This window comes from Choloepus didactylus, chromosome 12, assembly GCF_015220235.1.
Source record: "Choloepus didactylus isolate mChoDid1 chromosome 12, mChoDid1.pri, whole genome shotgun sequence".
Lineage (NCBI taxonomy): Eukaryota > Metazoa > Chordata > Mammalia > Pilosa > Megalonychidae > Choloepus > Choloepus didactylus.
The window spans coordinates 32,084,855-32,102,937 of NC_051318.1; positions in this window are offsets into that span (position 1 = coordinate 32,084,855).

Below are 18,083 nucleotides of genomic sequence, written 5' to 3' on the forward strand. Positions count from 1 at the left end.
TTTATTCTTATTGCTTTTAACACTGCAATGATTCCAAAACCTTGCTAAATATAAACTTATCTAAATCTAATCAAAACCCTGGTTCTCTGCTAGGAAGCAGCATATGACTTCAACTGAAAAATCAGCACATCGTTTACAATGACAAGTGTAAAGACAGGTAGTTTTTTGATGGATTGAACAAGTGAAATAATAATAGAGAAATAGACATGTTCAAGAGAAAATAGGATGAATCTGATATGTCATGCTGCTTCTTGCCAGATAAAATATATAGTTTGATCAAAAGTCATTCTCAAATTAGCAAAGATTAAAGACGATGGACAGGTCACACAGCAGGGAAACCAAGAATCCTGACGTGGGTCCTCATCGTCGTCCTCTTGATTCTGACACTGATACTTCCTGGGCGAGCTGTGGAGATCATTTAGCCCCTCGAGGTCTATATTTACTGATGCACAACTTGACATTGATGAACTTATTTCTATTCCTTACTGAGATATTATGAATTAACTATCATTCTCAGAAAAACCACCAAACACCTATACAACTGTCATATAAAGTGATTTAAAACTTTCACATTTTTTTCCAGAATAGAGCATTAAGAGAACTGGTTGCTTGCCATTAATAAAAATAATTTCAAAATACTATAGAAATAAAAAAAAAAAAAGCAAAATCTCCACCCCAGACTTTACCTCTCTCATCACTCTAAGTGACATTTTTCAAGCAATAGCACTATTGCTGCCTTGCTTTGTGTTTTAGGTACTAAAATGTTTAGAGTTTTCTATTTGTGAAGAGCTGGCCACCTCCTACAACAAAGGAAAGCACTGCTCTCTGCTTCCTGGTATTTTCTCTCTGGGGTGTTGAATCATGGCCCAGGCTCTCAAGAGCAGTAGGGTCAGGTGGAGGTTCAACAAGGTAAGAATTTCAAGGCTTCAAATCCTTCGTACCTTCCACCTTTTCCCTTTCCTTCCTTCTCTTCTCAGGGAAATTGATTCTTTCCATTTACCTCTGTTAGTCACCTTAACACATCAACTTTCCCATTAAACTCTAAGTTGAAGTTACCAAAAATTGTGGCAACAACTCTAAGTCCAAACTCTCATCAAAATAGAATAAACTCAAAAGTTCCAAATCTCAAAATCCAAATAATCTAACTAAGGTGTGTGTGAGACTCTGGGTATGATTCATCCTGGATCAAAATTCCTCTATGTCCATAGACCTATAAACCTAAGGTTATCTACTTCCAAAATACAATGATGGGACAGGTATAAGATGGAAATTCACTTTTAAAAGAGAGAGACTAGAAAGATAAAGGCAAATTCCATTAGGATTTAAGGCCTTAGAGTAATCCACTGGAGCTTGGAGCTCTGTCCTCTGGGCTCTCTAGAAAGGTGGCCCCACTTTCTTGGCCCTCTGGGCCTGCAGCAGCCCCACTGTTTCTCATCTCTGCATTCATGGCTCTGTCTTTGGAGGCATTCTTACTTCATCTCACCCCATCTCTGTCCTTTTCAATAGAGGCTGCAAGAGTTTCTGTTGGTATAGAATTCTTAAAAACCTCGTCAGTCTTTCATGGATATTAAGAGGATTCACACCATTAGACATGAGGATTCTCCAAAGATCCTTCTCTCTCTATTCCTGGCTTCTGCTGAGATGGTTTACTGGATCCATGTCACATGCCTAATCTTTTTAGTTAATAGCTCGCCAGCTACACTCTTGGCTTTGTTACCTGAGCATGCTATCTGAATAGGTTGAGGATATTACAAATCATGAGGTGCTGGTTCTTCAGTGCTTAGTAGTTCATTTCTCAATTTATATCTTTCCTCTTGCATTTTATTATAAGCAGCAAAGAGAAATCCATCACATCTTCCTCACTTTTCTTAGACATCTCCTCAGCTAAATATCTAAATTCATTGTTTATAAGTTCTATTTTCTACTCAATGGTATGGCAGAGCAAAATTTAGCCAAGTTCTTTTCTTAATAAATATACCTTTTTGGAAGACAATTCAAACCACAATACATGGCATTCATGTTAACAATTTATCGAAACATCATGCAAAATTTTAAGCATATATGACTGTATTAGGCAGAAAAGGCTAAACTACACTGAGGTAACAAATAATCCCAAACATCCCAGGGCTATAACACAATAAATTTAATTTTTTTGTCATTCAAAATCCATTGTGAATTTGGACTTTCTCCAAGATAGCAGCCTGCATGTAGAGACTCAAAAATCCAGGAAGTTTTGTTCCTGAATTTTTAGCATCTCATTAGGGGATCTCCATTACAGTTGTTAACAATTACCCTGACATGGTCACAGGGTAGCTGGGAGGTGCAATTTCCCTGTGCCTGGGAAAGAACATCATAAAATAGCACATAGATTATCTCTGCCATAACAACACTCATATTTTGGGATAGCCAAATTATTTGCAGATCAGGAAAAGTATATATTTTTTATTTAAAAATGTCATGAAAAACCCATAGATATTGGGTGGTGACTATGTGGACACTGATTATGAAGCAGAGTCCCAATTTAGACTTTTGATCTGTGGAAGTATCTGTTCTGAGATTGAGGCATCCTGCTCAGAAAGGCAAAGCAGGATTCATCCACAAATACATGTAATTTTAATTTTTGAACAAGGATCTGTCTCCACATTTTCACTTTGCACTAGACACTGGAAATTATTATTAGACAGTCTGAGGGTTACTCTGATGCTTGGCTTCTCAATAACTAGAATAAAAATGACAACCTTTGACAGGATGTACAAGCGTACTGGTGGAGATGATTTTGGGGGAAGGAGTAGGAATTCATTTTGGGCATATTGAATTTGAAATCTTAATTAAATATCCAAGTGGAGATCCTGTGATATCAGTTAACTATACAAGTATGTAGTTAAAAAGTGAAGTCTCAGCTGGAGATATAAATTTGGAAGTCACTGGCATGTTGATGGTATTTAAAGCTATGAGAATAAACTACCTAAGGGGGTTTAAATAGGGCATAGGACCACAGTGGGTGGAGGAAATATTTCTAATCTACCCCTGATATCTTTTCCTAATAAAATTTATGAACTGTCACTACAGAAATATTTTTCAAATAAGTAAAATCCTGAGACAAAAAATAAAAATTAAGGCTGAAATTTTCTCCAGCCTCATGTCTTTGTTATTGATTCATCCCTACTTGGTGAATGCAATACTGACAACTCAGAGAATTATGAGTATGGCATTTCAAAAGCTATTTTAAAAAATGTTTTCCTAAACCTCATTCTTAGAGAAATCTCATCCTAGTTATTTGAAAAATTTCATTATGCCTATGGTGTTTATGACAGAGATCATATAGTCTGTTGATTCTGGATGGTATATATATTCTTATATTTAAATAAGTAATTACCTGTAACTATTTAGCCATTTATCTAATGTTTTATATTTATATTTGTAAACTCTACCTTGAATAAATAATGCTACAATGAATATCTTTGAGTATAAATGTTATTGAATAGTAGATTACTATTTATAAAAGTATGAATATATTATGTCTTTTCATGCATGCATATCTATATGTATATGTACATACTTATCTGGGTTCCTTTCTAATGTGTTTGCCTGAATTCACTATTGTAACACATTTTAGAACTTCGTCAGTGGTAGGTTTTATCACTTAACATATGTTTTTGAATAGATGTACTTATTGTTTTAAGTTCTGTTTCTCTGATAATGAATTTCATTTTCAGTAATTGTTTAATTTTTTAACTTTTGGACTGTTTTGGCATAATTTGTCCATTTATAAATGTATGACATTTTGTATACTTTTGTTAAAACCTGTTTCTACCTTATTTGGTACAGCTAAATTTTTAAGTTTTTTCCTCTATTTTTCTGATTAATGTATACATGCACATCTATCTGTACATATATATGAGTTTACAATAATTATAAAATTCAGTCTATATGTATAATTACAAGAATCAAGTTTGAGAATTATAACCTTCCTTACAAGGCACAACTGAAATTCTTAAACACAGCTAAAAACCCTTTTTTTTTTCAAACTCACTGGCATATACAGCTTCAGCAACAGCCGACTGAAGTATTTGGGTGATACAACAAATTATGTGATAGCTCATCAGAAATAAAGAAGAATAAATTAATTTTAAGTTTACATTTAAATAATGTTTAAAACTGACAGTTTAAATGATATGAATGCATTTTGCCCATCTGTTATTCAAGTTTTATTCAATAATCATATTGAATGTCATGTGAAGCTATATGTTAAGGTATCATAACTATTGAAATTAATACCTCAACCCATAAAATACAGAACTTATTTTATATGTTAAGATGATGTCACACATATCATTAGTTTTTAGGAGACATAAAGATAAGTGGATATGATCGATTTAATTTACATCTTAACTGAATCTTAACTTTCAAGTATAGAAATAAGTAGAGGTGCTACATGTTTGCTTTTCATTTACAGATAATAAATTATAACTACTTGCTTTAAAGAGGGAGAATGGCTATACATTCTGCATACAATAAAAAACATGATTATCTCTTATTAGATTTCAAAAATATCTAAGTCATTTTGCAACATTTTGTAGCTTTGCGGAATGAGCCAGGGAAATGTGTGATATCATTTTCTAATTTAGAAATTTGAGCCAATCTGGATTGAGGGGAAGAACAGAGCCACAAAATCAGTGGAACATCTAACAAAAAGGTGGGTGTAAAATAACAGAACCCTGAAGGAGACCAGCACAGGTATCAATGACGTTAATTCTTTTATAATGTCCCTCATATAACCACAGTGACCATATGTTCTGTTTTGTCTGGGTCAGTCCTGTTTATACTTGGGGGTACCATAATAATTATTATTAGCAAACTTTTTCACTCTCAAACATGTCTTTCTCTGAGGATTAATTAAATGGCCACCCCTATTATAACCAATACAACAGGCTTATGGTACAAATACAGAATGTTTTTAGACTGACGTTAAAATGAAAATGATCTAATTAAATGTGTACTGGATGGAAACCCTGTGTGCATATCTCTAAATCTGCAATTAATAAAAGTCATCCCAAAATATCAAATCCTATGTAACAATTGTGTCATTTCCTGTCACCCTTTTGTCTGCAATGTATTTAGAGTTAATTATTGGACAATTATTCATCTGTATCAAATATGAGGCTTCCCTTTAATGTTTACCATAAGATTTTACAAAGGATATTCAACCTCATGATTGATGGGGTAACAATTATCAGACTCCCCAATCTTGTTCAAAATAAATAAATATCCAAACAAATAAATATCAAAAAATACAGCCAATTCCCGCTAGCTACAAGCAAATGGTAAAGTATTGGAACAAACAGAAGATAATATAAAAAAGTGGCTTTAATATTCCTAAAAGTAACTGTAATTTCTGTTATCATTCTAGAACTCCAATTCCCATGAATAAGTAAAATGGAAAAAAAACAATAAACAAGAATTTATCTAACAGAACAATGTAGAACTGTGTAACCAAATATGTATAGTGTTTTACATGAACTCTGCTAAACTGCATATTAATATAAACCTAATAATACAAGGAAACTTTTTCTCACAGATCAAAAATATACAGGATTGGCAGAACTTTAAGAACATTCTTTAGCTAAAGTTCTGTCTTATTCCATTATGATCCCCATTTATTCTCTAATAAGGCACATTCACATATTTGCCTATGGGCACTCAGTCATTCTTATATATAAGCATTCATTGTGCCTATAAAGTTCACCTTGGCTTCCATTTAAACTTGAAAGATGAAATGCTGTCTACAGTATCAAAAATGTGATAAGTCTGTCGTGACTGAAAATTTTATTTTATATAAACATTATTTGCCATATAATATTAAATAATACTGTAAAATTTCAGTTCATTTGTTGTTTGTTTTTTAACAAAGAAAACACTTGTAAATGATGCCACTTTGGAAACTCAAACAAAGATTTCATACATCCCTGATTACTGCTGAGCCAACCTTTTTCTAATATCAGTGCCTCATAAATCTCACTGAAGAAGATTTAGTTACATCAATATATTGTTGATTTTTATATAGTCTTCTGGGCTTAGGATAAAGGCTAACAAAATGATATTGACTTATTCAAGGTAGGTAAATCTTCCATGACTTATAGCTTAATCTATTGCAGAAAAAAATCCACAATTGTTCTTAAAACTTGAGAATGGACAATGAAATTAAGTTTATTTTCTATAGAATAGATTATTTGTCTTGTATGTATCTCCTATTATTTATTCTCTTCTCATCTTTCCACCTCCACTACTACTGGCCCTGTAAACAATTTTATTCAATACATATTTGAAATAATTTCAAAACTTTTCCAGGAAGAGGTGATACAATCCTGAAATGGGTCAGAAGTAGTAGATTCAGATCAGAACTGAGGCAGTAATGCATGGATACAGAAAAGAGGAAGCAAATATAAAATACAGTGAAAGGATAAAGAGACTCCTTTGTACTATAGAAATATAGAAATAACAACTTGTAAAATATACAGCATAACAAGTACACTACATGAAAGAAGAAGATATGTCTTTTAGTAACTGGCCACTCCAGTGAGGCTAGGGGTCTGTATCTCCTCCTTCCAGGGCTCAGATGACCATTACTTCTGAAACTGACTTTCTGATTCCTCACTGGAAAGGCTGTTTTGTCTGGTCTTCATTTACCAAAGGAGCTGCACTCTGAATTACTGCTGAGGTCTGACTTTTGATTGTTATTTCCATTCTGACCCAAGATTTCTCTGATCCCTTCTCCACCCATCCCCTCAAGGCTGGAGACTAAGTGCTTCCTGTGGCTCACCCAATTAGTCATTGTCTTGATTCCCAGATCCTCGACAGGTTTTTAAGGATCAAAAGCTAGAAATATGAAAGCAACATATTATTTTATCTGGGATGGGAAATAAACTTCTAGTCCTCTGTATCCTGACCTCTACCTAGGCTGATTGCCATATACCAAATCAATGGACTTGCCTGCCCTTTGATGTGAGGCTAGTTAGTCCAATGGGGAACTGCATTATAGATCAAAATGGCCTGCATCCTTTAATCAGTGGTCACCACCTCTACCATGGCCATTAAGACGGCTCTCTCTTTCAGCTTCCTGTTAATTGCTCCCACCTTGCCCCTTCAATCCTAGTGTGGTAATTAGTTTCACTTTTTAAAGTCAAGGGTACTGTATAACCTTTCATATTTCCCAATATTCTTCTCCTACTTATTTAAATAATCACTTTATCAAACTCTCTGCAAAGTACTCAGTTTATATAAGCCATCTGTTTTCTGCTGAGACCCTCACTGATGCAGTTTTCTTTTCTGCACTTTTCCTTCCTTTACTATTTTTTTTTCCTTTTTCCTTTCTTTTCTTTATTTTCTCCTTTCTTTACAACTTCCTTACAGATGATTTCTGTTTTACTCGGTGGAACAGAATTGATAAAAAATATCCAAGAGTTACAGAAATTTAAATTTTATTTTTTCAGTAGAAAAGAAGCAAAAACATACTCTAAGATCTGGAGATGCCAATTGATGGAGTTTGATGCCTTGTAATTAATAGGCAGCCATTTATCAGTGGTATTTAGGTAGAAGCTCTATGTCCATAGATCAAGAATATTTTTACAGGCAAAAAGTTGATTTGGAGATTATGCTATGTGATTACCTTCAGTTCTAAGAATTTGTATTTATTAAATAATATATGTTTTTCTAATATTTTCAAACTTTGTATGGGATTTCTCAAATGTTTTAGAAAATTAAATGCTCAAGAGTTCAGAAATAAATTCATACATCTATGGTCAATTGATTTTCAACAACAATGCCAAGACCATCTAGTAGGGGCAAAGAATAATCTCAACAAATGGTTCTAGGACATTTGGATATCGACATGTGAAAGAATGAAGTTGTACCCCAACCTCACACCACATTCAAAAACTAATCCAAAATATATCAAAGACCTAAATGTTAGAGCTAAAACTCTCTTTTTATACAAAATTTCATATATGTAAAACTCTTATAAGAAAACCACAGGTGACCTTGGATTTGGAGATGATTTCTTAGATATGGCACCCAAAGTATGAGCAAAATAAGAAAAAAAGAGATAAACTGGACTTCATCAAAATTAAAAACTTTTGTGCATCAAAGAGCACTATCAAGAAAGTGATAAAACAATCCACAGAATGGGAGAAAACATTAGCCAATCATATATATTATGAGAGTCTAGTATCCTGAATAGATGAAAAGTTCTTATATCTCAACAACAAAGAGACAGGCAACACAATTTTAAAATAGGTAAAAACTTGAAAAGATTCTCCAAAAAAACATACAGAAATGGCCAAAAAGCATATGAAAAGATGCTGAACATCATTAGTCATTAAGGAAATGAAAACCAAAACTACAATGAGTTAATACTTCATGTGGAAACAGCCTAAATGTCCATCAATGGATACAGGGTCAAACAAAATATGGTATATCTATGCAATGGAACATTATTCATCTATAAAAATGAATGAAGTAGTGATCCATACTGTAACATCGATGAAACTGGAACATATGTTAAGTTAAAGAAGCCAGCGACAAAAAGTCACACATTGTATGATTCCATTTGTATGAAATATCCAGGAAAGGTAAATCATAGAGACAGAAAGCAGAGTAGTATTTTCCAGGGTTTGGGAGGAAAGAATATTAGGGAGTGGCTGTTTAATATTTATGGGGTTTCCTTTTGGTGTGATGAAAATGACTTAGAACTAGATAGAGGTAATGGTTGCAAACATTTTGAATGTATTAAATGCCACTGAATATGCATTTTTAAATGATTGATAGTTAATTTTATGTCATGTAAATTTTACTTCAATGAAAAAAATTAAATGTCCAAGTCTTATAAGACGTAATCAGTTTCTATGCTAGTTTTCTATCTGGTTTTAAATTTTCCTAGACCGTGTGGAAACTAAAAAAAAAGGTTATCATTCACAATGGAAATAGATTTGCCTTGTTAAGAAATAAAATGCCATTTTGAAAATAATAATATACATCTTTCTTCATGTATATAAAACATAAATTAAAGTGATATGTTTGCTATTTTATAGTAAACTTTAATGGAAAATACAATATAAAAGGCAAAATTTCAGCAGTTATTCAATCAAATAAATTTTATGCAATGTTGATATGATATTTTATATTTCAATATTTCCATGGATAATATAATCTTAATTCATCTTGATAATTTGTGAAATACAGATAAGATGGAATGACAAATTTTCTAAGTTCAATATTAAGATCATCTATGATTTTAAAATAACAGTATTCATGAAGTGTCATTTGAATTTATTTTATATTGGCATTGATGTTAATCTTTAGTCTAATAAATATACTACATAGATATAACTTAACTATTATTCAATATAAACTATATATATCTCCATTTGATGAATAGCATTCTTTATAATTCATTCAAATAATATAGCAGGCTTGGTTCAATAATTATTTTACATTGTACACCTGCTTTCTACATACTAAAAGTGTACATTAAGGAACTTGAAATCCCCTAGTCAGGGAATGTCTGTCAGTTTTCTCTCGCATTCTTTTCCTCCACTTAGGTCATAATTGTCCCCAACTATGGCCTCAGATCTTGGTCTGACTCACAAATCAAAGTCATTTTAGAGACTGGCTCCACAACCTGCTTGACTTCTTTCAAACTGTCATTTAGACATTCTCTGAGAATCCATTAGATGCTTCCTTTTTGTAAACTCCCAGTAACTTAAGACAATGATGAATAAGGTATGTAAAATTGTCTTAAAGATTCATGATTTGATAGGGTCAAAAGTTAGGTTAAACAACTCCAATAAAACAGAATATATTTAAATAGCCGTGAGAGGGAAGGAAACAGAGTACCCAACTCAGCAGGTGAGATACATGGAGAGTTCATGGTTGAGGAAAAATTCAGAGAAGACAACAGCATGAAATAGTTCTTAAGAGATGCCTAAGGGCAGCATGTACAGATTCTCGGACTTGAACTTGGCTTACCTACTTAGAACTAAACAAGACCTCTCTCCTTTTTTCATTACTGATATTTTGAACTCTGTTGTTGTACTTGGACATCTAGTCCTTACATAGACTCCTGAATACTCACTGGCTTCCTGTTGGGGACCTTGCAACTAACCAAATAATCAGCCCTCTTCCAGTTTGCTTATCCTGCTGACAAGTGGGTGTTTAACTGTGGGAGACGGAAGCTTCACCCCTTTGAATGAACAAAGTTGAAATATTAAACAGTACTTTATAGCTTTGTTCCTTACTGTGCCCCATACCTTTAGCAAATGATATGAAAGTCCTGAATTGCAGGACACAATCTTAAGCCTTTTCGTATCCCCAACTGCAATATTCTCAAAACTAACATTTAAAATATCATTACTATGCTTCTTTCTTCAACTTTTTTCTTCCCTCTTTTATTCTTTACAGAAACTCACATTTCATTAAGGTCTAACTCAAATGTTACCTCCTTTATAAGGCTTCGATCAAGTATCTTACCCTCTTGGAATTAGTTATTTGTTCCTGTATTCCCTTACAACAGTTTATATTTGATCGTTCCTTTGGGCATTGCCCAAATAACTAATACATTTCTTTAGTTCTTACACATAAACCTGCCTTTGCCATCCAGCAGAGAAGTTTGAGAGCAGAGATTATTCTTTATTCTTGTATGCATCATCTAATACTGATAACTGTTCCTTGAGTGCATTCATTATTTTGTTTATGGAACAAACTGAATTGGGCTACAACTCCGTACACAGTATTCTTCCAGACAGTGAATTGAACTGAATGAAATTGTAACCCCAGTACAGAGGGACTTAGTTGGATTTTTTTTTAATTGAGATTGTTCACATATCATACAATTATCCAAAGTGTACAATCAAACAATCAATTGCCCCCGGTACCATCATACAGCTGTGCATCCATCACCACAATTAATTTTTTTTTTCAATTTTTAGAACATTTTCATTAATCCAGAAAAGAAATACAGGGAAAAAAAGGAAACTCAAATCTTCCTATACCTCTAACTATCCCCCCTCCATTGTTGACTCATAGTATTGGTATAGTACATCTGTTACTGTTGATGAAAGAACATTAAAATACTACTAACTGTAATTAGTTTGCAATAGGTATATTTTTCCCTATATGCCCCTCTATTTTTTTTTAAGTTTCTGAATAGTATTTAATTTTCAGATAATTATAGTCATCTTATTTGATATTAAAAAATAGTAGCCGTGTTACAAATTTTACAGATGAGGATATTGTTGCACTATTCTCACCATACCTAGGTTGCAGAATAAATATGAATACAAATCAATACTTCCCCTTCTTCCTCCTTTGTATGTTTACAAACATGCCTACACATGACCCTTGCTATTCAAATTATTTTTGTCTGAACCAAGGAACTAAATGCATTGAGATAATTTTGTTTTATTCATAGGAATTCTTACTGTAAACTATACAAGCTTAGGGATCAGAGAGTAAATAGATGTTTTTTTTTTTTCTCTAAACACTCTTTCTGAACTCAAAAGCTAAAATCATTCAGTATTTTCCATTAACTATGCAATAAATAGCAAATCTTGGGTCTACAATTAATGTTCTTTTGTTTCAGTGTAAGAACTAGAAGTTAATAATTGTCACTTAAATTTAGTGGTTCAATGACTACAGTAACAGATGTCCCTTAATATATAAGTAGACATTTTCACCAACGCTGCTCCCTTTATGCCTTTACTCTATATGTCCCATGCCTATCTCCAGACAATGGCATCTAATCTATACCAACCAATAAAACATAATTGAGAATACACATTTTTCAATGGTCTCAAAAAGTATAAGAGTATTCCTTTGGCAATTTTCAAAAGAAGTCTATATTTTCAGGCTTAAATTTAATAGCTTTTAATTATTCTTAGTCTAATTCCTGTTTTATCAATTAGGAAACTAAGAGTCATCTTAGAAGTAAAGTGAGAAGACCACATTTACAATCAGCAAGTCAGAAAAGTGAGGCAAGTATCTTCATCTTCTGAATTCCAGTGTTTCAGAAAGAATGCCATATGATAAACCTGAGTTATCCATTTGAAATAGAGTGAAAAAAATCGTAGCATGGAACAGGATGTGATACCAAGTATGTTTTCTCCTTCATAATGTCACCATTCTGCAATGTCTGTTTATAGCTCTCTGAAATATGGAATTAAAAATGATTTAATATAGGTTTTGGTCTTATGATAACTATGACAATAAAGCCAAACTTATATTCAGTGGTCACTATATGGCTTAAAAAATGCATCTTCATCTAATATTACAGAATCTTTTCCATATCTCTCTCTCTTCTCCCTGTTTTTCTGTTGGTAGGGCTCCCTTTAGTATCTCAAGTAGAGCAGGTCTTTCATTCTCTCAGCATTTGCTTGTCTGTGAAAAATTTAAGCTCTCCCTCAACTTTGAAGGAGAGCTTTCCTGGATTAAGAATTCTTGGTTGGCAAATTTTCTCTCTCAGAATTTTAAATATGTCATGCCACTGCCTTCTTGCCTCCATGGTGGCCGCAGAGTAGTCACTACTTAGTCTTATGTTTTTCCTTTTGTATGTGGTGAATTGCTTTTCTTTTGCTGCTTTCAGAACTTGCTCCTTCTCTTCAGCATTTTACAGTCTGATCAGAATATGTCTCAGAGTGGCTTTATTTGATTTATTCTATTTGGAGTTCACTAGGCATTTATGCTTTGTGTATTTATGTTGTGTAGAAGGTTTGGGAAATTTTCCCCAAAAATTTCTTTGAAAACTCTTTCTAAACCTTTACCCTTCTCTTCCCCTTCTGGGACACCAATGAGTCTTATATTTGGACATTTTATTTTATCTATCATATCCCTGAGGTCCACTTCAATTTTTTTGATTGTTTCCCCACTCTTTCTTTTGTTCTTTCATTTTCTGTTTTGTCGTACTCCAGGTCACTGATTCATTGTTCAGCTTCCTCTAGTCTTGTACTATGAGTATCCAGAATCTTTTTAATTTGGTCAACAGTTTCTTTTATTTCCATAAGATAATCTATTTTTTTATTTACTCTTGCCATTTCTTCTTTATGCTCTTCTAGGGTCTTCTTCATGTCCTTTACATCCTGTGCCATGCTCTTCTTCATGTCCTTTATATCCTGTGCCATGCTCTCATTGTTTGTCTGTAGTTCTTTGATTAATTGCTCCAAGTACTGTGTCTCCTCTGATCTTTTGATTTGGTTGTTTGGGTTTGGGTTATCCATATCATCTGGTTTTTTCATATGCTTTAAAATTTTCTGTTGTTTTTGGCCTCTTAGCATTTGCTTTATTTGATAGTGTTCTTTTAGGATATGAAGGATTATTCAAACACCAAACTCTAATTTGTCAGATCTACAGCTTGGTGGCGTACACTTTCTCTAACTAACCAGCAGATGGCATCCGTGAGTCATGTATTCCCCTCAAGCCAGTTCTCCCCAACTTTGTCTTTGTGGTGTGTGGGGTCTGATTCTTGTGGGATCCAATTGGTGCACCAGTTTTGCATGTGTAGTTGGTGCTGTCTGCCCTGAATGTGGGGTGTGTGTCTGAGCAGTTAGAGAATGAGGGTGGCTTCAACAATCAAACCACCCAGGTGTTCCTGGGGATTTAAGGCTATTCCAAGAGTCTAAACCTTCAGTTCAGTCTCGCCACAGATTGTCTCTGCTGCTCACCCACAAGTCCTCGGTATTGGCGTATGGCCCCTGGGATTTCCGAGTGGGTCTCTCTTCCAAGCTGTGCCCTTCTAGGGCCTCTGCTGAGGGAAGGCTGTGCTATGTTACAAGTGCACACCGACGGTCAAGGGAAGTTCAGGGCCACAGGGCCATGTAGGGGCATTCCCAGTCTGCTGAAAGGATCGCTGAATGGAGCATGTCAATCTCCCCCGCTTTGCACTGCTCCACCTTCCCAGCTCTGGGACAATCAGCTGCGGGTGCGTGAAAGGTCACTGTCCACGTCCGATTCTGTGGCATGCGCACATGATGCTGGAAACACTTCCCGTTGCCGTGGGTTTTTTTGGCACAGCTCTGGGCTATGGCTCCAGTGCCAGGCAGGAGCATTGCTAGCCCGCCGGGAAGATAGCTGCAGGGGGCATGTTTTTTTTCCCCTTTTGGCTAACCTCTGCCTGCCGCGCTCCAAGACAATTAGCAGTGGGTACGTGAAAGGCTATTGTCCACACCAGATACTGAGGCATACTCACAGATAGTGGAGATGCTGTTCCTGCTGCACTTCCCCGTGTGGTTCTCACTGCCATATCTGCATCCGCTTTTGGGTTTTTTAAAAAATAACTAGTCCAACTCCAAACATGCTTACTCGTTTCAGAATGCAGACTCCCAGTTTCACCAAGTGCATGGTCCCTGTGTATTAGCAGAACTTGTCCAGCTGGTGCATCACTGGAACTGGTGTTCTGGGTGACTTTCTGGCTTTTATCTAGTATTTTTCGCTGAGGTGGTTTTTTGCCTTGTCTCTCCTAATGGCCATCTTCTGGAGGTCAAGATCCAGTTTTTACTTACAGATTTTATGCCATGGGCTCGGGCATTCCTCCCAATTCAGGTTGGTGTATGAGTGGACAGTCACTTTTGTCTCCCCACAGTTATTCCAACTTATTTACTAGTTGTTTCTGGTTTTTTTTAGTTGTTCCAGGGGACTACTTGGCTTCCACTCCTTTCTATGCCACCATCTTAGATCCCTCAGCTGGATTTGTTTTTTGTTTTTGTTTTTGTTTTTTAAAGTACAGGCTAATGGGGAGAATATTAAAATACCAGGTTTTTTTCCCTTTAAACCCAAAAAAGATATACAACTAGAATTCTGGACTCAAAGGTAAGAATCAACAGCTTTATAATAAATTTTATTATTCACCAAAATCATATGATACACAAAAATTTGTACCTTTTCACATTCCTAGACTTCTTGTTTAAATGTCATTTTAATTCTCAAATCAATTCCATGCGTTAATACACTGGAATGAAGAGGTCACATTGCTCAGTCCTTAAGGAGCTATGGTCATATCCCGTTCTTGAAATTCCAGGCTGAAAACTGAAGTGTTCCAGAACGCTTTAAGCCAAAAACATCTGATGCAGCTGTGCTTTTGATACTTAAAAATACATCTTGTCATCAGTAGTTTACGTTTCAGACATATTGGAAATCTTTCACATCCCTGGGCTTCTAGCCCCTTAGGAAAATAAAGCCCCAAGGCAGAAACAGCAGCTGCCTACAGGTGGAAGTTTTCATAGCTTTTGCCTTCTTCACTTAAGGTTAAAGATTTCTAGTACCAAGCACTTTTTCCATGATTGACTATTGTGGTAGAAAGGCTAAGAGGACTTCTATTACTCAGGAAAGTTTTGTCTTTCCAGAATAAAATATGAGGAACAAAAATCTCAAAGTTAACAGCATTAGAACAATAAATTGTAAAGTAATTGTGAATTTCTTAATATTGATGGAAAAGGCATAGAGCTACAGAACAAAGAAAAAAGGTAAAAATTAGTTGAGCCAAATGTTTGGCTCAAGAACATGCTGTTGCTTAGTTGCAGAGATGCTACTCTTTATTCACCATTAGTAGAATAAAGTCTTTGAATGGCTTCTTCCCACAGTGCTAATTAATTTGTGCTGATTAATTATCACTTTCTCATCTGATGCCAGTGAATAATAGCACATATTTTTGAGGAACCTGACTGAATTTTAGGTTCCTAAATGGAGTTTACACTTGGAGATCCTAGACCACAGTTTTCTTAGCCTTATTGTCACAATGAAGAGTTTTCTATCTGTGATGCAAAAGTTATTTAAAATTTATCTGACTCTAAAGAAGGACCTAATGCTTAGAATTTCAATAGTTTTCCATGGAGAACTTTCATGCTACTTCCTTATTCAGCTTACTCAAGAGTTCATTAGTGAATAACCTTTTATCTTTCCCCTCTCAGACTGCAAGAGTACAAACAATAATATCCAAGAAACATGCATAATAACAATAGCTGAAGTATATTCAGTATTTGTCTTTTGAAATCTATGATTAAGAGAATTAGAGTCTTGATATGTCTCATTTCTTCCTAAAACATTGAGGTTGGGTCATAGCTGTGCCCTGATGTCTGCTTTCTGCTGTCATCTTCAGGTTTTATCTCTACTACCTGATGGCCTTAATCCACCAGGATTCTACCATTGCTATTTCTCCCATTACACTCAAGAAGCTCATCAATATTTTTTTGAGAAATTACTGATGCTTCCCATTTAAAGTTTACCTACCCTGATCCTGCCAGCTTCATTATTTTTCTCAACATACAATCATTGTGGTGTTAAGTGAACATTCTCCCTCAACAAATGTTATGACAAATTATTAAATAAATGAAAGAATGAACTTGATTTCTCATTCTCTCACTTTATGTGTTTTGTTTTACAATGATATCTCCAATATTGAGCTCATTTTATTATGTCCACTCTCTAGTTTCTCTGTAACCCCTTGATTTAGTCAGGCCATGATACTCTGGATATCTGCAATGTAGAGACTTAACTACATCCTTACTACTTGTAGTCCAAAGTATCTGCAAGTCTAGGTCATGATGTGTGTTGGAGATTGCCAGTTGTCATCCATGATTCATTTTGTACCTTCTCCCTAAACTCCTGGATGCCTAGGGAAAGGTTACATTTCTCAGTCTCCTTTGCTTTTAGATTTGGTGATGTCTCTGTTTTTACCAGTGGAATGTCCATAGAAGGGACGTGTGCAGTTCCACAGTATCTATCTGTAAAATTTAGTGTTTACCTGTTGTCCTTTTCTTCATTCTGACTGTTATGAATGGTGATAAATGGAGCAATCTTGGAAACTACATGTTAAGAGGGCAAAGCTGCCCTTTAGCCTCGTTTTCTGGGATGCTTCCAGAAGTAGAGCCCCTGCTCACCCTTGATTATTACCCTATAAGGAAATGACCATTGATTTTGTTTTAACTGAGGCATTTTGAGGCTTGTCTGTTATACCAGAACAGCCTTATCCTAATTAACACATAATAATTTTACTAAGTGAGTTCACTAGCCTCTAGTCAGGGTCCCATCTCACCCATGAAAATTGTAATCAGCACAAGGCAAGTTTAAAATAAGCAGCCTAGAAAAACTTTTTGGAAAGGCAGTGTTGTTCCTTATTCAAACATAGTAGGGAGTGTGAAACATAATTTTTATTAATTATTTAGAAATATTTATGTACATGTATCATTGAACTAAGATGCTTTATATTTAAGAATAGGATACATTTTCTACAAATTATAAGGGCTATTGATATCATTTTAACTTATAATTGGCAATCATATACACAGTAAGAGTTATATGTATGAACCAAGAACATTATTTGGGTAAAGGAGTAAAAAATAAAATGAATGTAGGAAAACTAAGAAAATATTAACATACAACATTTCAAAGCCTTGAAATATTCAATTTCACTGAATGTGTTTATTTAAAAGTTAAATTGGCACTATATTTTCATTGTAAAATTGATACATGCTTACTGTAGAAATTTGAATATATAGAATAATAAAACTGAAAAGCGTTAACAAGCACAAGACCCCACTGGAAGAGGCAAAATAGCAGACTTACAGTACAGAAACCAGTTTTAGATTACAAGGAAAGTACTTTGCCATTAAAGTAGTTAGCTTTCTTTCTTTTGGAGACAACTTTAAAAATTGACTGTCCTTCCAATAAGATATAGCTACTTGCCTTATTCCATCACCCTCCTTTGAGAGTAACCATTTGTGATGTCAGGTTCCCATCCCACCTATGATAATTTTGATATGCTATCCTCATCTTAACCCAGGTTTAATTATGAAAGAAAATTTAAGAACCCACATACAAACTGTCCTTTGCAAGATTACATTAATAACTAAAAGCTATTATGTGTAACCTGAATGTTTCTGGCCTGTGGTCCTGAGGAAATTTAACAAGGAATTATTGTTCATGTCAACCAGGAAAGGCTCTCAGTAACATCCAGCATCGGATCTGTAGCAAAGAGGGTAAAACAGTTTGCTTGCTCTTGGAGGCAGTTATCTTTATTTCTGAGCTAAGTTACATAAGCACTT